Here is a 17,092-nt window from a genome sequence, read left to right as displayed (position 1 = left end):
ATGCATCAGCAAAGCCTGGACAGAGGAACGTGCCCAAACTCTAATCTCTAATGACCATGTGACTTGATCAAGAGGAACTCCTGGCCCTACTGCACCAATAAGCTTCGGGAGGGACTTTTTTAATACTCCACCTACTCAAAAGTACTCATAAACCATGCCTGCCGAGTGGCGCCGCGGTCTAAGACACTGCATCACTACAGATCCGGGTTCGATCCCAGGCTGTGTTGCAGCCCGCCGCTACCGGGAGACCCATGAGGCAGCGCACAATTGTCCGGGTTAGGGGAGGGTTGGCCGCCAGGTATGTCCTTGTCCCATTGTGCTCTAGTGCCTCCTTGTGGCGGGCCGGACGCATGCACGCTGACTTTGGTAGCCAGCTGTACGTTATTTCCCCCGACACATTGGTGGGGGGACAAGACGGTAACTACCAATTGGGGAGAAAAAAGGGGTAAAAAGTACCAAAAAATATATATATTGGTACACACACACCTCTTAGGATGAGGTCAAGCATGGCCTGCGGTCCATCTCTCTGTGCTCAGACTGACATCTAGTGGTGAGGAGAGGGAGCCATGGGAGAAGTTAAGAGGATGACAGAACACTACTGTACAGAGATGACATCATACTGTAGCTGTTTTCATTCTCCTCTGGGAATGTTGCATCAGCCCTGAATTCCAGGCTCCTGTGATTCCCTTTTCCCTGGATAGCAACTCCATGTCAACTACACTTTCATCTTTATTCTGTCAACCCAATACTATTACACACATCATTCATCATGACTTTGCAGTTGTCTTATACCAATGTCTTGAAGTGTAAAGGACAACATTTTGTTCAGATCTTAACACTAATAAGGCCTAGATTAAATTTGGACCATAGAAGATATGCGCTATAGCGCTACGTAAATGCAAATTCTGCGAAAGCAGGAACATTGCCTTTAAATTTCAATCACGCATTGAGGTGGATCTTCTGTAATCCGATTAAATCATCAGCTTTTACGTACCTGCCCTCTAGATTCTCCCAGAATAGACACAATATTATAATGCTGATTGGTACTTATTTTGTGCTTCCCAATTTCGCCCACTTGGGGGCAACATAACCTGCAGCACAGGATAATCATAGCTTCTGAAGTAGTCTATCTTGGGGAGAATCTACAGTGAACAAAAATATAAACGCAACTTGTAAAGTGTTGCTCCTATGTTTCATAAAATGAAATAAAAAATCACAGAAATGTTCCATATGCACTAAGAGCTTATTTCTCTCAAATTTTGTGCACAAATTTGTTTACATCCCTGTTCGTGAGCACTTCTCCTTTGCCACGTCTAATCTATCAATGGGACAGGTGTGGCATATCAAGAAGCTGATTAAATAGCATGCTCATTACACAGGTGCACCTTGTGCTGGGGACAATACAAGGCTACTTTAAAATGTGCAGTTTTGTAACATAACACAATGCCACAGATGTCTCAAGTTTTATGAGTGCATGTCATCGGCATGCTGACTGCAGGCCTGGCCACCAGAGCTGTTCCCAGATCATTTCATGTTCATTTCTGTACCATAAGCTGCCTCCAACTTAATTTTAGAGAATTTAATACAACTCGATTGTGGGGGAAACTCCTTCTGGCTTCCAAGTGGATGGGCGTATGTCCTCCCAGGCCCACCAATGGCTGCACCCCTGTGCAGTCATGTGACATCCATAGCTTATGGCCTAATGAATTTATTTACATGGACTGAGTTCCTTATATGAACTGTAACTCAGTAAAATCTTTGAAATTGTTGCATGTTGCGTTTTATATTTTGTTCAGTATAAATTGCATTTTCTTAACTCTTTGTGTCCTCTCTCCTCGCCTCCTTTATAAATCCATTGTAGGACAAGGTCAGAGGGGACTGCCTTTCTCACCCAATGGGTTTTGACAAGGAGGCGAGGAGAGAGGATGACAGGAGTCAAATAAATGCTATTGACATTTGCCTTGGTATGACAAAACACAGTCCTACTCATGCAGTAAATATGTTCTCAGTTATCATGTTTTGATTATTTTTTTCTTCTTCAGTTGACTCAGTGTAGTAATGACACATAGTAAAACTGCTATTACAGACATATTATAGCCAACAGTTGCATTTGTATTACATGTTAGTCATTGAGCAGATGCTCTTGTCTAGAGTGGCTTGTAGTTGCCTCTCTTCTCCAGCTCCAACCACATGTCAAAGGCTCCTAGAATTGTAACCAGATCCTAATTCAAACCATTAGGGACCTGGTCACTGTGATCTCTGTTGTGGTAGACTGCTTAACTAATGAGAGGGTTAAACATTAGGGTGTGTGTGTGTGTGTGTGTGTGTGTGTGTGTGTGTGTGTGTGTGTGTGTGTGTGTGTGTGTGTGTGTGTGTGTGTGTGTGTGTGTGTGTGTGTGTGTGTGTGTGTGTGTGTGTGTGTGTGTGTGTGTGTGTGTGTGTGTGTGTGTGTGTACCTGACAGACACACGCAGAGGGTAAGACACACACACACACACACACACACACACACACACACACACACACACACACACCTGTAATGCATTAGTGGTGAAAGACCTTCAGATGTGTGTTGGTCTGGTGAAAGACCTTCTCCAGATGTGTGTTGGTCTGGTGAAAGACCTTCTCCAGATGTGTGTTGGTCTGGTGAAAGACCTTCCCCAGATGTGTGTTGGTCTGGTCTGGTGAAAGACCTTCTCCAGATGTGTGTTGGTCTGGTCTGGTGAAAGACCTTCTCCAGATGTGTGCTGGTCTGGTGAAAGACCTTCTCTAGATGTGTGTGGGTCTGGTGAAAGACCTTCTCCAGATGTGTGTTGGTCTGGTCTGGTGAAAGACCTTCTCCAGATGTGTGTTGGTCTGGTCTGGTGAAAGACCTTCTCCAGATGTGTGTTGGTCTGGTGAAAGACCTTCTCTAGATGTGTGTTGGTCTGGTGAAAGACCTTCTCCAGATGTGTGTTGGTCTGGTGAAAAACCTTCTCTAGATGTGTGTTGGTCTGGTGAAAGACCTTCTCTAGATGTGTGTTGGTCTGGTCGGGTGAAAGACCTTCTCCAGATGTGTGTTGGTCTGGTGAAAGACCTTCTCCAGATTGGTCTGGTGAAAGACCTTCTCCAGATGTGTGTTGGTCTGGTCTGGTGAAAGACCTTCTCCAGATGTGTGTTGGTTTGGTGAAAGACATTCTCCAGATGTGTGTTTGTCTGGTGAAAGATCTTTTCTAGGTGTGTGTTGGTCTGGTGAAAGACCTTCTCTAGATGTGTGTTGGTCTGGTGAAAGACCTTCTCTAGATGTGTGTTGTTCTGTTCTGGTGAAAGACCTTCTCCAGATGTGTGTTGTTCTGGTGAAAGACCTTCTCTAGATGTGTGTTGGTCTGGTGAAAGACCTTCTCCAGATGTGTGTTGGTCTGGTCTGGTGAAAGACCTTCTCTAGATGTGTGTTGGTCTGGTCTGGTGAAAGACCTTCTCTAGATGTGTGCTGGTCTGGTGAAAGACCTTCTCTAGATGTGTGTTGTTCTGTTCTGGTGAAAGACCTTCTCTAGATGTGTGTTGGTCTGGTCTGGTGAAAGACCTTCTCTAGATGTGTGTTGGTCTGGTGAAAGACCTTCTCTAGATGTGTGTTGGTCTGGTCTGGTGAAAGACCTTCTCTAGATGTGTGTTGGTCTGGTGAAAGACCTTCTCCAGATGTGTGTTGGTCTGGTCTGGTGAAAGACCTTCTCCAGATGTGTGTTGGTCTGGTCTGACTAGCATGTAAATGAAATGTGTCAGACTCAGATCTTCCAGTGATTAAAATATGATGATTTTACTTGGTTCCCTGGATGAAGTTGTGTCCCGATCAAATACTTTTCTTGTAGTCATGGTGACTGGTTGGAGTGGACAGTTAAAGATCATTCCCTCGCGCATGGGAGATATAGGGACCCAGACACACATAGCATTGTAGGTGTCTGTAATAATATTATGTATTGTAGGTGTCTGTAGGAACATTATGTATTGTAGGTGTCTGTAGGAACATTATGTATTGTAGGTGTCTGTAGGAACATTATGTATTGTAGGTGTCTGTAATAATATTATGTATTGTAGGTGTCTGTAATAATATTATGTATTGTAGGTGTCTGTAGGAACATTATGTATTGTAGGTGTCTGTAGGAACACTATGTATTGTAGGTGTCTGTAATAATATTATGTATTGTAGGTGTCTGTAATAATATTATGTATTGTAGGTGTCTGTAGGAACATTATGTATTGTAGGTGTCTGTAATAATATTATGTATTGTAGGTGTCTGTAGGAACATTATGTATTGTAGGTGTCTGTAGGAACATTATGTATTGTAGGTGTCTGTAGGAACATTATGTATTGTAGGTGTCTGTAGGAACATTATGTATTGTAGGTGTCTGTAATAATATTATGTATTGTAGGTGTCTGTAATAATATTATGTATTGTAGGTGTCTGTAATAATATTATGTATTGTAGGTGTTTGTAGAAACATTATGTATTGTAGGTGTCTGTAATAGTATTATGTATTGTAGGTGCCTGTAGGCTATTTTGAGAAAGAAAACGATGCACAGTTCTAAGACTCTGTTAGACAGACAGACTGGGTGAAAGTTTACCGTAGTTTGTTCGGAAGTGGGTAGGATTAGAAAGGCTGCAAGACATACACACACGCCTTGAATACACAAACACACACGCGCGCCTTGAATACACACAAATGCGTAATAAACCACTAGACACACCTCACTAACACAGTGACTGGCTGACTGTGGTGGTAGTGTGAACATCCAGGACATTGCTCAACGGCAGACCCAGACAGGAGCTCCCTCAGTCAGTCAACACAGACAGAGACACGCCCTGTCAGCCCGTGTCTCTGGAGGTACCTCAGGGACATCGGGACAGACAGAGACACGCCCTGTCAGCCCGTGTCTCTGGAGGTACCTCAGGGACATCGGGACAGACAGAGACACGCCCTGTCAGCCCGTGTCTCTGGAGGTACCCCAGGGACATCGGGACAGACAGAGACACGCCCTGTCAGCCCGTGTCTCTGGAGGTACCTCAGGGACATCGGGACAGACAGAAACACGCCCTGTCAGCCCGTGTCTCTGGAGGTACCCCAGGCACATCGGGACAGACAGAGACACGCCCTGTCAGCCCGTGTCTCTGGAGGTACCCCAGGGACATCGGGACAGACAGAGACACGCCCTGTCAGCCCGTGTCTCTGGAGGTACCTCAGGGACATCGGGACAGACAGAGACACGCCCTGTCAGCCCGTGTCTCTGGAGGTACCCCAGGGACATCTGGACAGACAGAGATGATTTTAATACAGATGAGTCTAATGCTGTGATATTGTCAGATTCTATTAGAAGGTGACTTAGCTGTGGGAAAAAGGCCAGTTTTTACGAGGGAGTCTCTCTCCGACACATCAACATCAAGGACATGAAAAACACATTGAGCTCTTTATCAAGACATTTCACACACACACACACACACACACACACACACACACACACACACACACACACACACACACACACACACACACACACACACACACACACACACACACACACACACACACACACTCGTTCCAGTAGCTCCGGCTCACCTAGGAGTGAGTGGGATTGACATCCTGACCCTGTGTCTGGTGTGTGCCAACAGGGGTGACGGGCTGATGGAAAAGCCCACCCTGTATTGTCTCAATGACAGCAGGAAAACAGCAGAGAGGGGATCCCCTTGTGTGGGTGGAATGGGCTGGCCCATCTGATAGGGCACGATTAAAAACCATAGAGGAAAAAACAATGAAGTTATTTGGAGTAAAATGTGAGCAATATGCTGGACTGTATTTTCCAGTGTGTGTGATTGTTGTAATGTGGATGAGAGGATACTGACAGACAGGAGACAGACAGGGATGGGTGGTCATGTTCTGTACGTTGATGGTCATGTTTACACACGGTGATGGCGCCGGAGGAGAAGGTTCACACACAGTGGTGGTGCCGGAGGGGTCTTAGCCAAACACGCAATTTTTTTATTTTTTTTGCGTTGTTCGTTTCTTGTTTTGTACATAATGTTGTACATAATTCTACCTTCTCTTATGACCAAAAAGAGTTTCTGGACATCAGAACTGAGATTTCTGACCTCAAACTGGACGAAGAGCTCTTCTTCAGTGAGTCGGACGGGAGGGATATAATACAGACACCTGACCAGGCCCAGATCCCCGTTATTCGCTGGTGAAGGAAACGCAGATTTCGCGGAAATAGATCAGGGTGCCTTGTGAGGATTACGCGATGAGTGGCTAATCTGCCCATGCCTTCTGTCCTACTAGCTAACGTTCAATCGCTGGAAAATAAATGGAACGAACTGAAAGCATGTTTATCCTACCAACTGGACATTAAAAACTGTAATATCTTTTGTTTCACAGAGTCGTGGCTGAACGAAAACATTAAGAACATACAGCTGGCGGGTTATACACTCTATAGGCAGGGTAGAACAGCAGCCTCTGGTAAGACACGGGGCGGGGGCCTATGCATTTATGTAAACAACTGCTGGTGCACGATATCTAAGGAAGTCTCAGGGTTTTCTCATGATACGCTGTAGACCACACTATCTACCTAGAGACTTTTCAACTGTATTTTTTGTAGCTGTCTACATACCACCACAGAGCAAAGTTGGCACCAAAACCACACTCAATGAGCTGTATTCCTCCATAAGCAAACAGGAAAACGCTCATTCAGATGCGGTGCTCCTGGAGGCCAGTGACTTTAATGCAGGGAAACTTAAATCAGTTTTACCAAATTTCTATCAGCATGTTAAATGTGCAACCAGAGGGAAAAAAATTCTAGACCACCTTTACTCCACACACAGAGATGAGTACAAAGCTCTCCCTCGCCCTCCATTTGGCAAATCTGACCATAATTCTATCCTCCTGAATCCTGCTTACAAACAAAAACTAAAGCAGGAAGCACCAGTGACTCGGTCTATAAAAAAGTGTCAGATGAAGCAGATGCTAATCTACAGGACTGTTTTTCTATCAAAGACTGGAATATGTTCTGGGATTCTTCCGATGGAATTGAGGAGTACACCACATCAGTCACTGGCTTTATCAATAAGTGCATCTAAGATGTCGTCCTCACAGTAACTGTGCGTACATACCCCAACCAGAAGCAATAGATAACAGATAACATTCGCACTAAGCTAAGGGGTAGAGCTGTCGTATTCAAGGTGTTGGACTCTAACTCGGAAGCTTATAAGAAATCCCCCTATACCTTCCGAGGACCGATCAAACGAGCAAAGCATCAATACAGAACAAAGATCGAATCGTACTACACTGGCTCCAATGCTCATCGGATGTGGCAGGGCCTGCAAACTTTTACAGACTACAAAGGGAAGCACAGCCGAGAGCTGCCCAGTGACATGAGCCTACCAGACGAGCTGAATAACATCTATGCTCACTTCGAGGCAGGTAACACTGAAACATGCATGAGAGCATCAGCTGTTCCGGACGACTGTGTGATCACGTTCTCCGCAGCCGATGTGAGTAAGACGGATTACCAGGACGTGCACTACGAGCATGCGCTGAGCAGCTGGCAAGTGTCTTCACTGACATTTTCAACCTCTCCCTGTCCGAATCTGTAATATCAACATGTTTTAAGCAGACCACCATAGTGCCTCTGCCCAAGAACACTAAGGTAACCTGCCTAAATGACTACCAACCCGTAGCACTCACGTCTGGAGCCATGAAATGCTTTGAAAGGCTGATCATGGCTTACAACACCATTATCCCAGAAACCCTCGACCCACTCTCATTTGCATACCACAACAACAGATCCACAGATGATGCAATCTCTATTGCACTTCACACTGCCTTTTCACACCTGGACAAAAGGAACACTTTTGTAAGAATGCTATTCATTGACTACAGCTCAGCGTTAAACACCATAGTGCCCTCAAAGCTCATCACTAAGCTAAGGACACTGGGACAAAACACCTCCCTCTGCACGGACAGGCACGACTCCAACACCATCATTACATTTGCTGATGACACAACAGTGGTAGGCCTGATCACCGACAACGATGAGATAGCCTATAGGGAGGAGGTCAGAGACCTGACCATGTGGTGCAAAGATAACAACCTCTCCCTCAACGTGATCAAGACAAAGGAGATGATTGTGGACTACAGGAAAAAGAGGACAGAGCACGCCCCCATTCTCATCGACAGGGCTGTAGTGGAGCAGGTTGAGAGCTTCAAGTTCCTTGGTATCCACATCACCAACAAACTAACATGGTCCAAGCACACCAAGACAGTCTTGAAGAGGGCACGACAAAACCTATTCCCCCTCAGGGGATGGGTCCTCAGATCCTCAAAGGTTTTACAGCTGCACCATCGAGAGCATCCTGACGGATTGCATCACTGCATGGTATGGCAACTGCTCGGCCTTGACCAAAAGGCACTACAGAGGGTGGTGTGTACGGCAGAGTACATCACCTACGGCAGAGTACATCACCGGCCAAGCTTCCTGTGCCAGGCGGTGTCAGAGGAAGGCCCTAAAAATTGTCAAAGACTCCAGCCACCTTAGTCATAGACTGTTCTCTCTGCTATCGCACGGCACGTGGTACCGGAGCGCCAAGTCTAGGACCAAGAGGCTCCTAAATAGCTTCTACCCCCAAGCCATAAGACTCCTGAACAGCTAATCAAATGGCTACCCAGACTATTTGCATTGCCCCCCCCCCCCCCCCCCCCCCCTGGAGTGCTGCTGCTACTTTTCTTAAAAGTGCATTGTTGGTTAAGGGCTTGTAGTAAGCATTTCACTGTTCACCTGTGAACAGTGAAATGCTTATGTGTATGTGACAAATACAATTTGATTTGATTCGTAATGTGGATGAGAGAATACTGACAGACAGGAGACAGACAGGGATGGTGGTCATGTAGACCAGTCTATAGACATGACCTCCTTCACACCAGGGTTGACTACCAAGTACCAGACTCGGAGGAAAACAGGAACAACCTGTCTGTGTGCTTGTCAGTCCGTCAGTCTGTGTGTCTGGGTTATTTTTCTACCACAGGGAGTAAACCAGGGCATTAGGTAACACTGGTCCATACCAGACGTTATTACGTAGTAGTAGTAAATCAATGAGACATTACTTTAGCAGAAACCTTTTCCTCTACAGTGTCTGGAGTCATGTAGGAATCAGCCATGGCAAGAAAGTGAATGTCTGCTCCTGTTTTCACGTCTTCTTTTTTATTACAATGTGATTATGTCTTGCTGCTGTGTTCATGTTTTGCTACCTGCCTCTGGATCCAGGATCTAACTGGAGAGATCCTGGTCCAGTTCCTCGGTCTAAACCACATGGTAGTTGAGAGTAGCAGTTAGAGAGGAATCTACCTTACCTGGCTGGTGCTTCACCTGTTCTCCCCTGCCCATATTTGGCTTGTTTCCTGGGGAAGGAGCGAGACCAAAGGGGCATGTTGGGATATGTCGGTACTGTATGAGTGGACCTGGGTGACAGCTTCTGAGTGACGGAGGGAGGGAGTTAGTGACGGAGGGAGGGATTGAGAAACACCTGATTGTTGCCCTCTGGTTATCTTTTCATCACTTAGCAACCGACATGCATAACAACAAACCCACATTTCAGAATCCTCCACTGAGGATTGAGGGGAAAAGACACCAACATTACCTTTTTCTTATATCATTATTTTCAGTTGATATTGACTGGAAAAAAGTCACATTCGTAAAGAATTTAAAGTCATTATTAATATACTGTATTTGTAAGTAAAGGTAGTTGATTGTAAAATGTAACATGTGTGTTCCCTTCAGGTGCCACCTGGTGGGGTAGGCAAATCACACCTGTCCGCCTCTACCTGCTCTACCTGCCCGCCTCTACCCGTCTGCCTCTACCCGCCCGCCTCTACCCGTCTGCCTCTACCCGCCCACCTCCACCCGTCTGCCTCTACCCGTCCGCCTCTACCCGTCCGCCTCTACCCGTCCGCCTCTACCCGTCCGCCTCTACCCGTCTGCCTCTACCCGTCTGCCTGTCTACCTGATTTCATATCAGCTCAGTGTTTTCAGACTTCACCTCCTCACCCCCTCACTTCCTCTACTCTCTAAAATATGTCTAGAGGTTATTATACTACAAATGACTCATCAGAATCACCAACCACATTTGGTTGTACTAATGACTTTGGCTGGGCCTCTCTTTTGCTCAATCACACAGGAAAATCCCTAGCTGAAGGCAACATGTTTATCACATACCTGAGGGTCTACGTTTATTTATTTATTTATTTATTTCACCTTTATTTAAACAGGAAGGCCAGTGGAGAACAAGTTCTCATTTACAACTGCGACCTGGCCAAGATAAAGCAAAGCAGTGCAACAAAAACAACAACACAGAGTTACACATAAACAAACGTACAGTCAATAACACAATAGAAAAAGTCTATGTACAGTGTGTGCAAATGTAGTAAGATTATGGAGGTAAAGCAATAAATAGGCCAGAGAAGCTAAATAATTACAATTTGGCATTAACACTGGAGTGATAGATGTGCTGATGATGTGCAAGTAGAGAAACTGGGGTGCAAAAGAGCGACAAAAAAATAACAATAAGGGGATGAGGTAGTTGGGTGTGCTATTTACAGATGGGCTGTGTGATTGGTAAGCAGCTCTGACAGCTGACGCTTAAAGTTAGAGAGCGAGAAATAAGTCTCCAGCTTCAGTGATTTTTGCAATTTGTTCCAGTCATTGGCAGCAGAGAACTGTAAGGAAAGGCGGCCAAAGTGGGTGTTGGCTTTGGGGATGACCAGTGAAATAAACCTGCTGGAGCGCGTGCTACAGGTGGGTGTTGCTATGGTGACCAGTGAGCTGAGATAAGGCGGGGCTTTATCAAGCAAAGACTTATAGATGACCTGGAACCAGTGGGTTTGGCGAAGAACTTGAAGCGAGGGCCAGCCAACGAGAGCATACAGGTTGCAGTGGTGGGTAGTATATGGGGCTTTGGTGATAAAACGGATGGCACTGTGATAGACTACATCTAATTTGCTGAGGAGAGTGTTGGAGGCTATTTTGTAAATGACGTCGCCGAAATCAAGGATCGGTAGGATAGTTAGTTTTACGAGGGTATGTTTGGCAGCATGAGTGACGGAGGCTTTGTTGCGAAATAGGAAGACGATTCTAGATTTAACTTTGGATTGGAGATGCTTAATGTGAGTCTGGAAGGAGAGTTTACAGTCTAACCAGACAACTAGGTATTTGTAGTTGTCCACATATTCTAAGTCAGAACCGTCCAGAGTAGTGATGCTAGTCGGGCGGGCGGGTGGGGAAGCAATCGGTTGAAGAGCATGCATTTAGTTTTACTAGCATTTAAATGCAGTTGGAGGCCATGGAAGGAGTGTTGTATGGCATTGAAGCTTATTTGGAGGTCTGTTAACACAGTGTCCAAAGAAGGGCCAGAGGTATACAGAATGGTGTCGTCTGCGTAGAGGTGGATCAGAGAATCACCAGCAGCAAGAGCGACATCATTGAGATATACAAAGAAAAGAGTCAGTACGAGAATTGTGCAGAGCTGGAGGCCGGGGTAGGGGTAGCCAGGTGGAAAGCATGGCCAGCAATAGAAAAGTGCTTATTGAAATTCTCGATTATCGTAGATTTATCGGTGGTGTTCCCTAGCCTCAGGGAGGAGGTGCTCTTATTCTCCATGGACTTTACAGTGTACCAAAACGTTTTGTAATTAGTGCTACAGGATGCAAATTTCTGGCGTACATGTTCCAGTCTGGTCCTGTCTTTTGGAACACACACACACACACTTGAGGGTGAGGTAAATCCAGTGGGATGTAATAGCCTGAGCACTTTGTCCCATCGTCCAATCTTGATTTGATTTCCTCCTGGGGCCTATGTTTCATAACAGACCTGGTGGAGGTGGCAGATCAATGAGGAATGAGAGAGAGAGAGAGAGAGAGAGAGAGAGAGAGAAAGAGAGAGAGAGAGAGAGAGAGAGAGAGAGAGAGAGAGAGAGAGAGAGAGAGAGAGAGAGAGAGAGAGAGAGAGAAAGAAAGAAAGAGAAAGAGAAAGAGAAAGAGAGAGAGAGAGAGAGAGAGAGAGAGAAAGAGAGAGAAAGAGAGAGAAAGAGAGAAAAAAAGACCACACACGTTGTCACACACATACACACACACTCCCACCCCCCCAGTCAATATGGGTTTGTAGTCAGGCTCACCAGCCTGCAGTAACAATTCTGTATTGGTATTTAGATTCTTACTGCATTAGATAAAGAACTGAGTCTATGAAGGGACACTGGACACAGACAGACAGACAGTAGACATTATGAATATAGACATGAACACACACAGCACAAATGATCAGACTTCTAAACTTCTATGAACTCTAGCCAGGGGTCACAATCCCTATCCTATTACCTTAACTTACCTCTGCCTGTATGTACTGTACATATTACCTCAATTACCTGGATTAACCTGAGCTCCCGCACATTGACACTCTACCGGTACCCCCTGTATATAGCCTTGTTACCGTTATTTTATTGTTGCTCTTTAATTATATGTTATTTTTCTATTAATTGTATTTGTTTAAATTATTTATTTTAACTTTCTTAACACTTATTTTTCTTAAAGCGTTGTTGGTCAAGGGCTTGTACGTGGTACTTTTACGGTAAGGTCTACACCTGTTGTATTTGGAGCATCTCTCTCTCGTCTTACTGTAACCAGTTGTGTTCCACCCCCCTCTCGTCTTACTGTAACCAGTTGTGTTCCACCCCCCTCTCGTCTTACTGTAACCAGTTGTGTTCCACCCCACTCTCGTCTTACTGTAACCAGTTGTGTTCCACCCCCCTCTCGTCTTACTGTAACCAGTTGTGTCTCACCCCCCTCTCGTCTTCCTGTAACCAGTTGTGTTCCACCCCCCTCTCGTCTTACTGTAACCAGTTGTGTCCCACCCCCCTCTCGTCTTACTGTAACCAGTTGTGTTCCACCCCCCTCTCGTCTTCCTGTATCCAGTTGTGTCCCACCCCCCTCTCGTCTTACTGTAACCAGTTGTGTTCCACCCCCCTCTTGTCTTACTGTAACCAGTTGTGTTCCACCCCCCCTCGTCTTACTGTAACCAGTTGTGTCTCACTCCCCTCTCGTCTTACTGTAACCAGTTGTGTCTCACTCCCCTCTCGTCTTACTGTAACCAGTTGTGTTCCACCCCCCTCTCGTCTTACTGTAACCAGTTGTGTTCCACCCCCCTCTCGTCTTACTGTAACCAGTTGTGTTCCACCCCCCTCTCGTCTTACTGTAACCAGTTGTGTCTCACCCCCCTCTCGTCTTACTGTAACCAGTTGTGTTCCACCCCCCTCTTGTCTTACTGTAACCAGTTGTGTTCCACCCCCCTCTCGTCTTACTGTAACCAGTTGTGTTCCACCCCCCTCTCGTCTTCCTGTAACCAGTTGTGTTCCACCCCCCTCTCGTCTTACTGTAACCAGTTGTGTTCCACCCCCCTCTCGTCTTCCTGTAACCAGTTGTGTTCCACCCCCCTCTTGTCTTAATGTAACCTGTTGTGTTCCACCCCCCTCTCGTCTTCCTGTAACCAGTTGTGTTCCACCCCCCTCTTGTCTTACTGTAACCAGTTGTGTTCCACCCCCCTCGTGTCTTACTGTAACCAGTTGTGTTCCACCCCCCTCTCGTCTTACTGTAACCAGTTGTGTTCCACCCCCCTCTCGTCTTACTGTAACCAGTTGTGTTCCACCCCCCTCTCGTCTTACTGTAACCAGTTGTGTGTTAAGGCTGTCTCTCTCCTCATCCTCGGTTGAGGTGAGGAGAGAAGGATCTTCAGACCAAAACGCAGCATTTGGGAAATAAGCCATCTTTATTATAAATACGACGGCAACACGAAACAAAACAAAACACTTTCAAAACTACAAAACAAGAAAACGACGTTGACGAAACCTGAACATAAACTTACATAACTAAACATAAACTCACGTACAGGAAACAGACGACATCGAAACGAAACGAAACGAACAGCCAAACAGTCCCGTATGGTAAATACATGCAACGACACAGGAGACAATCACCCACAACGAACACTGTGACAACGCCTACCTAAATATGACTCTTAATTAGAGGAACGCCAAACACCTGCCTCTAATTAAGAGCCATACCAGGCGACCCAAAACCAACACAGAAACAGAAAACATAGAATGCCCACCCAACCTCACGTCCTGACCAACTAACACACATAACAACTAACATAAATAGGTCAGGAACGTGACATTACCCCCCCCACAAGGTGCGAACTCCGGACGCACCAGCACAAAGTCTAGGGGAGGGTCTGGGTGGGCATCTAACCACGGTGGTGGCTCAGGCTCCGGGCGAGGTCCCCACCCCACCATAATCCATCCTAGCTTCCTCCCTCTAAGAATGTCCACCCTCTTTTTATCCCCACAAAATCCTCTTAATAACCTCACTAATAAGGACAACACCGGGACAGAGAGATAAATCAAGATAGAGGGATAGATAAGAATATAGAGGTAGATTAAGATAGAGAGGGAGATCAGGATAGAGGGGCAACTCCGGACTGAAAGGCAGCTCCGGACAGAGAGACAGCTCTGGACTGATGGGCAGTTCTGGGTATCTAGCCGTTTCAGGCTGAAGGGCAGCTCATGGCTGACTGACGAATCTCGACGCTCATGGCTGGCTGACGGCTCTCGACGCTCATGGCTGGCTGACGGCTCTCGACGCTCATGGCTGGCTGACGGCTCTCGACGCTCATGGCAGGCTGACGGCTCTTGACACTTATGGCAGGCTGACGGCTCTCGACGCTCATGGCAGGCTGACGGCTCTCGACGCTCATGGCAGGCTGACGGCTCTCGACGCTCATGGCAGGCTGACGGCTCTCGACGCTCATGGCGCTCTGACGGCTCTGGCTGCTCATGGCGCTCTGACGGCTCTGGCTGCTCATGGCTCTCTGACGGCTCTGGCTGCTCATGGCTCTCTGACGGCTCTGGCTGCTCATGGCTCTCTGACGGCTCTGGCTGCTCATGGCTCGCTGGCGGCTCTGGCTGCTCATGGCTCTCTGACGGCTCTGGCAGATCCTGTCTGGTTGGCGGCTCTGGCAGATCCTGTCTGGTTGGCGGCTCTGGCAGATCCTGTCTGGTTGGCGGCTCTGGCAGATCCTGTCTGGTTGGCGGCTCTGGCAGATCCTGTCTGGTTGGCGGCTCTGGCAGATCCTGTCTGGTTGGCGGCTCTGGCAGATCCTGTCTGGCTGACGGCTCTAGCGGCTCCTGTCTGGCTGACGGCTCTAGCGGCTCCTGTCTGGCGGATGGCTCTGTAGGCTCATGGCAGACGGGCGGCTTTGCAGGCTCATGGCAGACGGGCGGCTTTGCAGGCTCCTGGCAGACGGATGGCTCAGACGGCGCTGGGGAGACGGATGGCTCAGATGGCGCTGGGGAGACGGATGGCTCAGGCCGGATACGGCGCACTGTAGACCTGGTGCGTGGTGCCAGAACTGGAGGCACCGTGCTAAGGATAAGCACCTTCCTACTAGTGCGGGGAGCAGGGACAGGGCACACTGTATTCTCAAAGCCCACTCTATAACTGATGCGTGGTACCGGCACTGGTGACGCCGGGCTGAGGACAAGCACATCAGGATTAGTAGGGGGAGAAGATACAGTTTGTACAGGGCTCTGGAGACGCACTGGTAGCTTAGTGCGTGGGGCCGGAACTGGAGGCACCGGGCTAGATACACGCACTACAGGGAGAGTGCGTGGAGGAGGAACAGGGCTCAGGATACGCACTGGTAGCCTAGTGCGTAGTGTAGACACTGTAGGTACTAGGCTGGGGCGGGGAGGTGGTGCCGGAAATACCGGACCGTGGAGACATACTGGCACTCTTGAGCATTGAGCCTGCCCAACCTTACCTGGTTGAATGCTCCCGGTTGCCCGACCAGTGCGGGGAGGTGGAATAACCCGCACCGGCCTATGTAGGCGAACCGGGGAAACCATGCGTAAGGCAGGTGCCATGTATGCCGGCCCGAGGAGACGCACTGGAGACCAGACGCGTTGAGCCGGCCTCATGACACCTGGCTCAATACCCAATCTAGCCCTACCAGTGCGGGGAGGTGGAATAACCCGCACTGGGCTATGCACTCGTACAGGAGACACCGTGCGCTCTACTGCGTAACACGGCGCCTGCCCGTACTCCCGCTCTCCACGGTAAGCCTGGGAAGTGGGCGCAGGTCTCCTACCTGCCCTTGGCCCACTACCTCTTAGCCCCCCCCCAAGAAATTTTTGGGAATTACTTACGGGCTTTTCGGGCTTCCGTGCCAGACGCGTTCCCTCATAGCTCCGGTTCCTCTCTCCGGTAGCCTCTGCACTCCCCAGTGCCTCCAGCTGCTCCCATGGCTTCTCGGGCTTCCAGCCACGTCTCCTTGCTGCCTCCTCAAACCACCGCTCCTGGGTTTTAGCTGCCTCCCTCTCTTCCTGAGAACGGCGATTTTCTCCTGCCTTAGCCCATTTATTTTTCCCTTGCCGCTTGGACTTAGCGTGGTGGGTGATTCTGTTAAGGCTGTCTCTCTCCTCATCCTCGGTTGAGGTGAGGAGAGAAGGATCTTCAGACCAAAACGCAGCATTTGGGAAATAAGCCATCTTTATTATAAATACGACGGCAACACGAAACAAAACAAAACACTTTCAAAACTACAAAACAAGAAAACGACGTTGACGAAACCTGAACATAAACTTACATAACTAAACATAAACTCACGTACAGGAAACAGACGACATCGAAACGAAACGAAACGAACAGCCAAACAGTCCCGTATGGTAAATACATGCAACGACACAGGAGACAATCACCCACAACGAACACTGTGACAACGCCTACCTAAATATGACTCTTAATTAGAGGAACGCCAAACACCTGCCTCTAATTAAGAGCCATACCAGGCGACCCAAAACCAACACAGAAACAGAAAACATAGAATGCCCACCCAACCTCACGTCCTGACCAACTAACACACATAACAACTTACATAAATAGGTCAGGAACGTGACATTGTGTTCCACCCCCCTCTCGTCTTACTGTAACCAGTTGTGTTCCACCCCCCTCTTGTCTTAATGTAACCAGTTGTG

This window comes from Salvelinus fontinalis, chromosome 6 (genome assembly GCF_029448725.1).
Source record: "Salvelinus fontinalis isolate EN_2023a chromosome 6, ASM2944872v1, whole genome shotgun sequence".
NCBI lineage: Eukaryota > Metazoa > Chordata > Actinopteri > Salmoniformes > Salmonidae > Salvelinus > Salvelinus fontinalis.
The sequence above is the reverse complement of the archived record's forward strand: the minus strand, read 5'-3'. Positions refer to the sequence as shown.